General features: G+C 38.1%; 1 long non-coding RNA gene across 2 annotated transcripts in view; it reads left to right on the top strand.

Moving 5' to 3' along the window:
• Positions 1 to 11,532, top strand: part of LOC102019297 — a 17,504-nt gene that overhangs the window by 3,381 nt on the left and 2,591 nt on the right. Inside the window, exons 3-4 of one of the 2 annotated variants that reach the window (XR_001234355.1) lie at positions 5,224 to 5,367; positions 7,361 to 7,538. This is a non-coding gene — a long non-coding RNA (uncharacterized LOC102019297). Of the gene's footprint in view, positions 1 to 5,223; positions 5,368 to 7,360; positions 7,539 to 11,532 lie in introns of those variants that run through there. The other variant, XR_261252.1, reaches the window with a different exon arrangement.

The following is an 11,532-nucleotide window of genomic DNA, read 5'->3' as shown; positions in this document are numbered from 1 at the left end:
ATTAACATAGTCTGTAGTTATACTGGTAAAGTATCTTTTCCCCAGTTTAAGTCACAATTTTAATTTCATTTAACAAAGATAATGAGAGGAAAATTTAGAGTTTATATGTATATTTTTGATCTGTAGTTCAGGTCATTGCTTAACTGGTAAAAACTACTGTTGTTAAAAATAAGCTTGCAAATTTAACCAAATCTCAAAAAGACAAATCTCTAACATGACAGCAAACATCACACTAATACCAGTCTTGTTATTTAATTCTGCTTCACTGAGAAAATGATGCTCAGATTTCAAATGTCACCTCTTAGTTTAGTTCTCTTCCTATTCTCCTGCATTCATACATTTGAGACTTGCTTGCTCTGCTTCATGACTCACGTAAGTACAGTCCCTTCCATTTCTTTCCTTCAGAGGTGGAGCCAGGAGTTTTAGATAAAAATGTCAGCTTTGCTAACCTGTGTGTTGGGTCAAATGCTTCTGAAGCCCTTTTTGCTGAGAAAGCATTCTCTTTTCTCAGTCCCTTGGTAAACTTACAGTACAGTAAGTTTCACAGGAATACAGGTCTCTATTTTTCAAAGCTTTCTCATTTTTTGATTGTTTTGGTCTTCCAACAACCATTTATGGGACACCATACTTTTCAAAGTCATTTTCCATTCATTCTGTTTCAGACTAACTACTTGACTTCATTCAAGTTATTTAAATCCTGAAATATGAACCAACTTACAGTATTTCTTTTGTTTTTTTCATAGGTATACATTCTCTCTTTGTTTAAACTTTCTCTTAGAAGTAGCTCTTGGCTTCATTTAAATGCCTGAGTTCATGTCTTATTTGTATCATTACAGATTGTTTGATTTGATAAGCTTTTAAATTGTTGCATAACAATTTAAGAAATTTAGTTCTTTCTCATTGACTTATTTGGCTTAGAAAGAAAAGGGTAACAACATAGTATATAAAAAGAGAGAAGAGTGATAATGCTACCACATATTGAGTGTCTCATCTTCACACTTCATTCCATTTAATTCTAACTTTGGGCAGGTTACTGTCCATATTTTATAAATCATGCCCCTGAAACCTAGAGAAGTTAAAAATTACCAAGTATATATTTCTCAAACATATTCAAGAATATTAGGCTCTCCCAAAAAGCTAATAAAAAAGGGGTCATTGGTCTTAGAAATTTTGTTTCAAGCTTTTCCCTATAAATATACTATACAGTACGGTATTTGAGGGTAGAGGCCACAAAGTCATGTTTTTGATGTCCTCATATTGTTCAGTTAACAATTTTTCTTTGATAAACAATTATAAAATTGAGTTATTGTATTTAGTCATAATATTTTCCTTTCTACTTTCAACAGCATTTTTTTTTTGTTGTTATTTCTTTTGCTATTTAAATAGAGCAAATCTCTACTGGATGGCATTGCAGATTTTTTTCCCTGGGGATGAGCAATTGAAGTCGGGATGATACTCTCTCAGATGTATCTTTTCCAGGAATGATCAGAAGAAGTGATAACTGTCCACTTCTGCATTTTATTTTCAATAGGGAAAGTTATTCATATTGCTGAATTTCTAAAACCTGTTTCTATGAACCCTCATGAGAGAAGCATAATTTCCTTTTGCTACGTTAGCGTAGTGGGTAAAGGGCAGAGCTGGAAAGAAACATGTCATTGAAGTGTGTAATTATATTACTGGGTTAGAAATCAAAGTGGTAGTTGATCTGAAGTAAATGATAGGGCTTCTCAGTTCTATTCTTAATTTAGCAGAAGGAATACTTGCCTTCTAGTAGGTGCTGAGGCTTTGCAGGACTTGAGTTAAACCATCACAAACTGAACATCATAGTTTTATTATTACCAGTGAGGATTTAGAGCTCAGGTTATAGATAGCTATGTACTACAGATGAGCTAACAAAACATATCAACTGTCACACTCCAGAGTATTTGCAGAATCCTCAAGGGCAGGTTGACATAAGGACTCCACACACTGTCCTGAGACATGTGACTTGTTTTCACCTGGAGTTGCCTAGATTGGGTCAACACCTGCATTGTCCTTTGCCTGTAGCGGCTTTCATCCTGCGGCAGATGGAAAAGTCTGGCCTTCTCCTTTGGAGGCATCATGGCAATATCAACCTGGAAAATTGAAATTTTTGCTCCAAGACAGCAATGATTTAGTTAACAATACTAACTTTGTGGGGAGTGAGGGAGAATGAACCCCCTCTTGAACATGTATCTGTGTCTCAATTCTGCCTTTCATTTCGGTTAAGAATGGACTGTCATTTATATTCTCCTCTTTCTTAGTAAGACAAAAGAGCGTATTATAGCTTTTGGCAGGAAGAAAAGAGTAAATAATTACTTTCTCTAGTTTAAATTTCTGCAATGAGACAAATAAATTATGAATGATCTGTTAGAGATTTGGGGCTCAGAAAGTGTATTACAATAAACAGCACTCTCCACACCCAATCTAAACTCAGTACTTGCGGTTAATACAACCCAAGAAGAATTAACTTAGAGGAGGGGTCATAAGTAATGGAAAATAATTGGGTGGAGACAAGAACAGTCCTGAGGGTGAGAAATGGAGATTTTTACTGCTGCCAGGGATCTTTCTTCCCATGTTTCCTCTGGGCTTCTCTCTACTTCTTGGTTTCATATTTTCCTATTACAAGTCAGACCTTCATAAATCAGAGAACAGAGAGAAAGGAGTCAGGAATGCAGGACTAACTGCAGTTCAGCGGGTGAAAAAGCTAATGATAGCACTTGCTGGGTGGTGTAAGGACCATCCATAGTGGGATTCTGTCAGCTGAGGTTGAGCCACATTCTCCTGCCTGGACCTCCCGGCATGCCAGGTCACTGTAAGTTAGGTTCTGTGATAGGTATGGATAGTCACAGCCCTTTCCTTATTAGTGACTCTTTCCATGGTGCCAGTTAGTGGGGACCCGTGCCCTGAGCCCCAAATCTCCTGCCAAGTGTTACACCACACAGTGGGGAGAAAGAGAGCAAGAGATGAAGTAGGAGTGCAGGCAGGGTCTGGGATGATCAGTTGTTCGCTAGGAACAAAAGGCTAAGAGGCACCCAGAACCTTGGAGTTACTCATTCCTTCTGAGTCAAGGACAATGGGTGAAGGGCAGTGGGTGTTTCTGGGAACAGTAATGGCGACTACATTGGGCTAGGAGGATCAAAGTCTTCTTACAACGACAAGGACGAGACTGGGGAATAAGGAAATAAGGTCCCCCAGGTGTCTCCAGCAGGTCTTATTTTGCCCTGTGAATGCCAGGGCGGTCATTAGCCCTCAGGCTTCCAGCTGTGACCAAAAAGAGCAGTTTCCCCATTCCAGTGTTGCTCAAGGCCAGGACAAGAACAGCCTGGGACATCCCCTAGACTCAACCTATAATTCATGGTCCCCAACATTTTCTGGGCCCAGTGAGGAGAAAATGCTGTCAATGGTGATCTGCATGGTTGGAGTTTGCAAGGACTAATTTGCTCAAAGAAATGAGACTTTTTCTAGAACAAGGGAGAACATGATGGCAGACAGGGAAAAACAAAAGAAAATAGTTATCTAATACAAAACTGCTATATTAATTGTCTATGCTACATGGAGAATGGTCAATAGCTTAAAAACTCAATAGCTTAAAATAATACTCCTTCATTATTTCAGTTTCTGTAAGGCAGAAGTCTGTGTAAGGTACAGCGGGTTTTCCGCTCAGGGTCTCACAGATCTGAAATCAAGGTGTCAGCCACAGCTGCCTGCTAATCTAGAGCTCCAAGTCCTCTTCTCCACTCACTAGCTGCCAACAGAATTCATTTCTTTGGTGCTTTTCTTGTCTCCAGCCTATTTCCTGGGAGTAGGAGGGAGGTCCCCGCTTTCTTGCTAGATGCCAGTGAGAGGCAATTTTTCCCTACAAGAGGCCACCTGCTGAGCCCTGCCATGGGTTCATTCCAAGGCATGGTAGTCCGTTCCTTCAAAGCCAGCCAAATAATTTCTGTCTTTGAATTTCTTTTTTTCGGAAATGCCTGCTTTCTCTTGTAAGGGTTTACCTGGCTAGGTCAGGCCTAGCCGGAATAATCACTTTGTTGATTAAGTCAAGTTACTGTGGGAACTTATGCTACAAAATCTTTTCACCTTTGCAATTTACTGTAGTGTAATCACAGAAATGACATCAATCATGATCACAAATGCCACCCAAACTTAAGAGGAGATGGTTACACTGGATAGGTATCCTATGTGTAACTGAATATATATTGAACAAATTATAGCATACATATATAAATTCGTACAGAACATCTACGTTAACAATTCAAATTAGTATTGTGCCATATAAAGTTGCTTATTTCTTCACCTAGAAATAATTAATAAGGAATAACTTTTGAGCTTCCTTCACATCAAGCTTTGTTCTTTAATTTTCCCTCACTTGTGCCTTGAAATTTCTAAAAATTGGTTTCTAGCTGTCACTATTGTCTAGTTTCATGTTTCTGAGGTGTCCTAAAGAAAACAGTTTTAAAAGTGCGTTAGAAACAATTGCAGCATAGGTACCAGGGTCTCAAATACATCCCTACCTTTTAGGCTCTCTCATCAGAGTGGGCGATTGCTTTTAGGAAAGTGTAAATAGAAGTGGTTTAGGCTGGGCTGGGGAATTACGGTTTTGGGGTATCAAACTGCTTTAAACTGTATTGTTTAGAATATAGGTAGTAACTTGATGATAACTTTCTCCTGAGATGCTGTAGTTTTCTTACTAATTGTCTGAAATAGATGAATAAGTATTTACTTTTTCCCTGGAACTGGTATCAATTGACCTACAACTTGGAGACATCATGTGTGCAGAGAGAAAATGCAGATTGTGGCCTAAATCTGTCCCATAGGAAATCCAGGGCTGCTTCTGGATTCATAAAATCTTTATGCAGGCAGAGAAATGCTTCATTTCCTTTTTTACCATGTTCTTTTCTTTCCCATCCATGAATATATATGCTAAAGTGATTACCTGAGTAGTCTTGTAATCTTTATCTTAGGCGATTTTTAATAAAAATGTATTTTAAGAAATCTTTCAAATCAAAATCCCATCACTAAGAGCTGCTTATTCATCTAAAAATAGCTCTTTGAGAGTAACTATGATGATGATGTTAATGATAATGAAGACTTTCATTTGTTTTGAAATTTTCAAATGCTGCTGAGGTTGTCAACAACTGTACGGATTTCATTTTTAAGCCATATTTCTGATTCAAATGTATTTTTTTTACTGTACCATAGGCAGTATTTTCATTGAGAGAGAGAAATCCTACAGGGTGGAGCAACGGGGAACACTGACAGCTTATTTAAAGAGGCACCAGGAAATGTGCCTCTTTCACCAAAGAGGAAACGTGTTCTGAGCCATTCATCCAGCACGGACTCCAGGTAAATTGGGAGATTAACACCTCTGCAGACAACAGGCTTCATCCATGCATAGCATTTGTGTTTGCACAGAGTATATGGGTGGGTATGAGTGAGGGAATAAGTAGGTCAGTTCTCCGTCCCATTTCTCTCCTTCCTGACTTGGTGGTAAAAACATACATCTATCAACATCTTCATCTGATTTTAGGTCAGTGTCAGAATCACAATAGAAAGAACTTCTTTTGTCTGAAAGCACAGTTTTAGAACAGAATGTACGTGAAGGTTAGGTCGCTGAGCTATGGCTATGAGGTAGTTGTAAAACTTCCCATGAATTCTCATTATTGGGAGATGGCTACTTGTTCAGCCAGAAGAATTTAGATTCTCTTCCCTCATCTTCATCTCCCCTGACACATCTTTAGCAAGCATGTGCAACTCTCCTGGTTCCTAGCCTTCCCTTCCAGTGTTTTTTCATGTAAATATTTTTGTTCCCTTTTCACTGTGAAAACCTTTCTTGTTATTCAAAACTCAGTTCAAGTACCATTTCCTCAAGCCTATAATTACTTAAGTTCATATTCTAAGTAATTTTGTCTATAATCATTAAATGCCTATTACTCTGAGATGTTTTATGGATACACATATTATCTCTAGAGTGGGAATAGGAGAACTATGAAGTTAGAAACCCTCTCATGTTACTTTTATTTTTTTAACCTCCCATTTGCTCAACAAAATCTTTTCTAATCCAAAGAAGTAGATCTTCACATCTCATAGCTGCTTAAATTTAGACAGCTTTTTCTTTTTCATTCCACACAATGGCCTTCCTCTCCTTTCAAGTGCATTACTCGAAGGTATTTTCCATTTGTGAAATGAGAGAAATCATGCTGAGTGAAGATTATGTGAGATTATTGTGAATGAAGGGAGAATCACAGGGCAGAGAGCTGGTGCAGGACTTTAGATAGACCTGAAAATTGATGAGGATTCAGAAGATGACAGGAAATTCTACCATTTATTTATAAAAAACAGCTTAATTACCTACTATTGCTGAAGAAATTCAATCAAATCTGAATGAATCTTGTAGAATTCAGTTGAATTTTTTTCTCATAAGTCAATTATTGTTATAAGCTGAAGTGTGAATGAAAAATTATCATGTTCAGGTGCATTGATACAACTCCATTATTTAAAGGAAATTCGAACTTTGCCTTAAGGACATTTGCTTTATAAGCATGAGGTACTTCTGTTCCTAATGCTTAGAACCCCTTAGTGGCTGCATTTGGTGGATGAGTTCTTCGTAGAACTGGCGAGAGCAACATAACCTTGAAATGGGAATGAGGAAGTTAGTTTATTCCATCACAGGGGATGTCATGTGATAGGGATTTACAGTGGTGGCCTGAGGATAGCTCATTTTTCTGAGCCTCAGTTTACAGATCCGTAAGATGAGAGGAGTTGTTGTGTAGGTGTTAGTCAAACATTTTTAGGAGTAGCACAACTTTACCTCATTGAATTCTATATTCATAACTACCCAGTAAGGCAATTTTCATTTCACACATGGGAAAGGTAATAATTAAATTAAATTAATTTGGTAACTTAATTAAGGTAACACAGTGAGTAGGTGGTGAGGTAGAAGGTCCAATTTTGAGTTTCTAACTTCAACTATTCCCCCTTTTCTAACACCATAAACTACTTTTCAATACAGTAGTCACTTAAAATGTGCATGACATGTTATCATTTTAAAAACCCCCTACAAAAAATAAATCCAAATATCTCAGCTTATCAAGTTAAAAATAACTTAGGTTAGTATTGTCATTACTTTGTATTGTAGGATTTGTCTTGATTTTCTATGCACTGAAGGTAGTGAAAGAGGAGAATTTTTGTGTGTTTGTGTGTGTAAGTCTTAAGATAACAAAGATAAATTGATAATCTTCAAACTCATAAAGGGTGCCAACTGCAAACTTCTTGTTCTTCATCTGTATTATACTTTTAAAGTTTACATTCAAGTTAACATGAACACTTACCCTAACAGAAAATCTCCTGGTTGCAACACTGTCACATATGATTTGATAACCAAACAACGCCAGGGCTGATGTGTTCTATTAGCCAACACTACCCTGACACATAAGCTGCACATGTGGAAAAGTGTGAGCATCTGAGAGGAACTGGCTGCAAATATCCATTCTTAACAGTGTCCACGAGCTTCAAAGAGTACGTCAAGCAACCTATCAATGATCTAGCACTTGAGGTATTAGTCATTTGCTAAATATTTTAATGGAAATGGTTATGAAAAATACACTTAAAAATCCTCACAGGGAAGGAAACAATTTGGTAATATTTGGCTTGTCATACCAGAGAGGTTTTCTGGCACATAACATGCATCACGACAATGTATATCAATGTCAAAAACCACCTTGCTTTAATAAGCATCTTAAATCTTACATAGCAGCAGGTTTAGACTATTTCCAGCAAAGATGTTACACATCTCTTGATAAAAATGTCTTTCCTATATGCTTGTTAGAATTTTTAGTTCTTTGATAATCATATGTATTATTTGTTTAGCTGTTTTCTTTAACTATATATTATTTTTAATGTTATAAATGTTATAGTTCCTAATGGATATGGAAAAGTAAATCAAACACGCAGTATTTGTCATAAAGAGGTCACTAAGTAACTTCTACTGCTGTCAAGAAAAATAACACTGCCAAGCTCACAGAAGTTCCTTTATGTCCCCTCAGATCATGCCCCTCCCTCCCTTCCCCCTGTCCCTTGTTTTCTAAGATAACCACTGTCCTGAACTCTGACAGTTTCATTTTGCTAGTTGTTTTGAGCTGCAGTGCAGGCATTATTTCATTATTTTGTGTCTGGTTTCTTTTGTTCAACATCATCTGTAAGATTTACCCTTGTGGTTGAATGTGGATATATTTTGTATTTTTTTATTCCTATAATAGCCTTTCATTGTACAATCCAGATAATTTTTATATCTACATTACTGTTGATCAATAGTGGGAGTGTTTGGACTTTGGGGCTGTTACAACAAATGCTATTAGACTACTACTTCCCACCAAGATAAACTAGGAGGATGGGATAAATCATTCCATCCGAGAGAACGATAATACCAGCAAAACTCGACAAGATATGTAATGACTGTTTTCAAGACACAGGAAATCGAACATTGAAAGCTGGTGGTTTCTGGGAGACAGGAAATAAATCAGGTGGCCAAGTGACTACTGTAGATTACAGGTTTGAGAGGCTGCAGTCCGTGGCAGAGAGAGGAAGATCCCAGGTAGATATTCTGAGCTTGCAAAGAGGAGTTCCAGAGAGGAAAGTCCCATAGATACAGATTTGGGAACTCTTCAGGGGGCCCCTTGTGCATTCCAGAGAATATTGATCAACATATGCCTCTGAAGAAACATGTACCTCCCCAGTCAGGCAGAGCTCCTTGAGCATATTAGAGGCAACGATACCTGGTACTCCTGAAGGGCTGGGAATATTGTCTGCCTCTTCTGGTCCAACTGGAGAATCTGACCCTTTATTGGGTGGATAATTTAGAAGGTCTTGACTCAGTACCAAGGAATAGTTTGGCCTAAACACAACATGGATTTTGTATAATCTAATAAACCTTAGGAGCAGAACCACACACACGATTTGAGGGGCTCACTGCAAAATGGAAAAGGCATTATGTCAGTTCTACCCAGACTTGCAAGCTGCTAAGAGTAGAATAGTAAATTGAGGTGCTGTCCGAGTCCTGGGTGACTGACCTGGTCACATGCCATGAAGCACCTCCACTTAAAAGTACGATTACAAAACATCAAGTGTTTCCAAGTAAATGAGGGTCATTCGAGCAAGTTGTCTGCTTTCCTTTCTTTCTTTCTTATGGGTTTTGTACTGTGTATGTTTGATTATATCTTATTAACATTCGGACTTTTTGTGTGGAAAAACTATAGAAATAATTTGTAGCCTAGAATAATGATCTCTTACTCAAGGGAGGACTTTTTTTTCCTGGAAATATCTTGGAAAACTAATATTTACTTTTTTCTATTTTCTAAGATTGAATTAATTTCAAATTGGGTGCAGTTATAGCAAGAACCATTCAACATTCCTCTTAATGTGTACATTTTAATGGTTGAAAAGTTCAAGTTTAAAACTCCAGCAGATCCAAAGTCTGGATGAGCACTCTTTTGGTTTGCAAATGGTTGTCTGCTCCTTGTATCCTGATATGTCACAGAGAAGGAGCCAGATCTCTGGACTTTTCCCATAAAGACACTAATTCTGTACATGAGGTGTCCATACTCCTGACATTGTTATTCCCCAAAGGTTTTGCTTTGAAATACTAACTCATTAAGGGTTACATTTCAACGTATGAATTTTGGGGGCACACAAACATTGAGTTTGTGTATTACTGACTTTCCTTAGCATGGATAAAATATCTGACCCCCACAACTTAATGGAGAAGAGGTGTATTTGGCTCAGCACTTCACTGGGTTTAGTCCATGGTTGGCTGGCTCCAAGATGAAAATGATGTGGCACAAGGGCCTAGTTAAAGAAAGCTGATCAGCTCAGGTGAAGCCAGGAAACAGTAGAGCCTAAAACAGAAATACAATCACCAAAGTGTGTTCCCAGTGACTCACCTTCTCTGAGTAGCACCCACTTCCTCAGGGCACATTCAACTAGGAACACATCCGTGGAGTAATTCACGGGCAAGCATGGTGCCTCCCTAAGCCAGTCCTGTCACAAGCCCACCTCTGAACACATGAGAACTGTGGGGAGATATTTTAGGTTGAAACCACAGCAGCAGGGTCTTCCATGATGACTACACTGGCCAATTGTTTTCTGGTTACTGAGAGAAAATACCTGACACTCATAAAGGAAAGGAAGAGATGTTTATCTGGGCTCACGGTTTCAGAGATTTTTACTGCGTAGTCAGCTGGCCCCAAGGAGGACCATTATGGTGGAAGGATGTGGCAGAGCCAAATTGCCCATTTCATGGTGGTCAAGAAGCAGAGTCTTGAAGCACATCAGAGAGGAAGAGGCCAGGGGCAGACACAGTCCCCTAGGTCATGCCTCCATGACCCACCACAGCACACTCAGAAGTATCCTTTTCTAACCTCTTAAACATCTCCCAAGCCAACTAAACTGGACACTGGCCAGCACAGTGACATTTTATTTAAGTTTTTATTTTTAAACTTACTGACTGCATAATATAAATTCTGCCCTAGTATGGAGATGGGTTGAAGACTCAATGGATTCTCACTGATATGTTTCAAAATTCAAGTATCTGTACCTTTTAGTCAGTTAGAGTTACTATACAAATACCATAGACCATCAGCTAAAACAGTATATACTTATTTCTCAAAGTACTGGAAGCGTTGGAAGTCTGAGATCAGGATAACAGCACGATTGATTTTTGAAGAGGCCTCTCTTGCTGGTGTGGAGGTGCCTTCACTGGACAGGAAGGGAGAAAGGGAGGGCTGCTATGCATCTCTTTTTAAAAAGGCGATAACCACATTCATAAAGCTTCCTTACTCATGAGCTCATCTTTTGAATGTTCCCATATCAGGAACTAGGGTATTGACCACATGAATTTTGGCAGGGTATAACTTAGTTGATAGCATTCAGTATGCAACTAGTTAAATATGTATATTCTTGTGTCCATATGTGTCCTGAGATCAGAAAAATAGCTGCTTTAGAAGCATCTCCTAGTACCTTTTAATGCATCTTCTATACTGGGCTGGTCTGCTGGCTAAAAATGCTAATAACCTGGCAAGGCATTAGATCCTTACACTGTATTTGAATGTTTCTAATGATGGCATTGCTAAATCTCTGGGACCTATGGTTTTACCATCAACTATGACAGGAAATCCAATGTGAAATTTTCTTAAAATTGAGAATGAATATTTGTCATTTGTAAATGTAAACACATGCATATATAGTTGAGCTATTTCCTGCTTACTTTAAAACATGTATAGCATGTCATTACATGAAAAATAATTTCACTGACATTAGCTTATAAGATATTATTTACTATAATTTACTGAATATGTCAACCTTATCTATACAAAGTATGTGAAATCTTAAAATTTTAAAAAAATTCTGTACTGGGGCTGGGGATTTAGCTCAGCGGCAAAGCGCCTGCCTGGCAAGTGCAACGTCGTGAGTTAGGTTCCTGGTACCGGAGAAAAACCAAAAAAAAAAAAAAAAAAA

Source organism: Chinchilla lanigera, unplaced genomic scaffold (assembly GCF_000276665.1).
Source record: "Chinchilla lanigera isolate Chin_1 unplaced genomic scaffold, ChiLan1.0 scaffold00026, whole genome shotgun sequence".
NCBI lineage: Eukaryota > Metazoa > Chordata > Mammalia > Rodentia > Chinchillidae > Chinchilla > Chinchilla lanigera.
The sequence above is the reverse complement of the archived record's forward strand: the minus strand, read 5'-3'. Positions and strand labels throughout refer to the sequence as shown.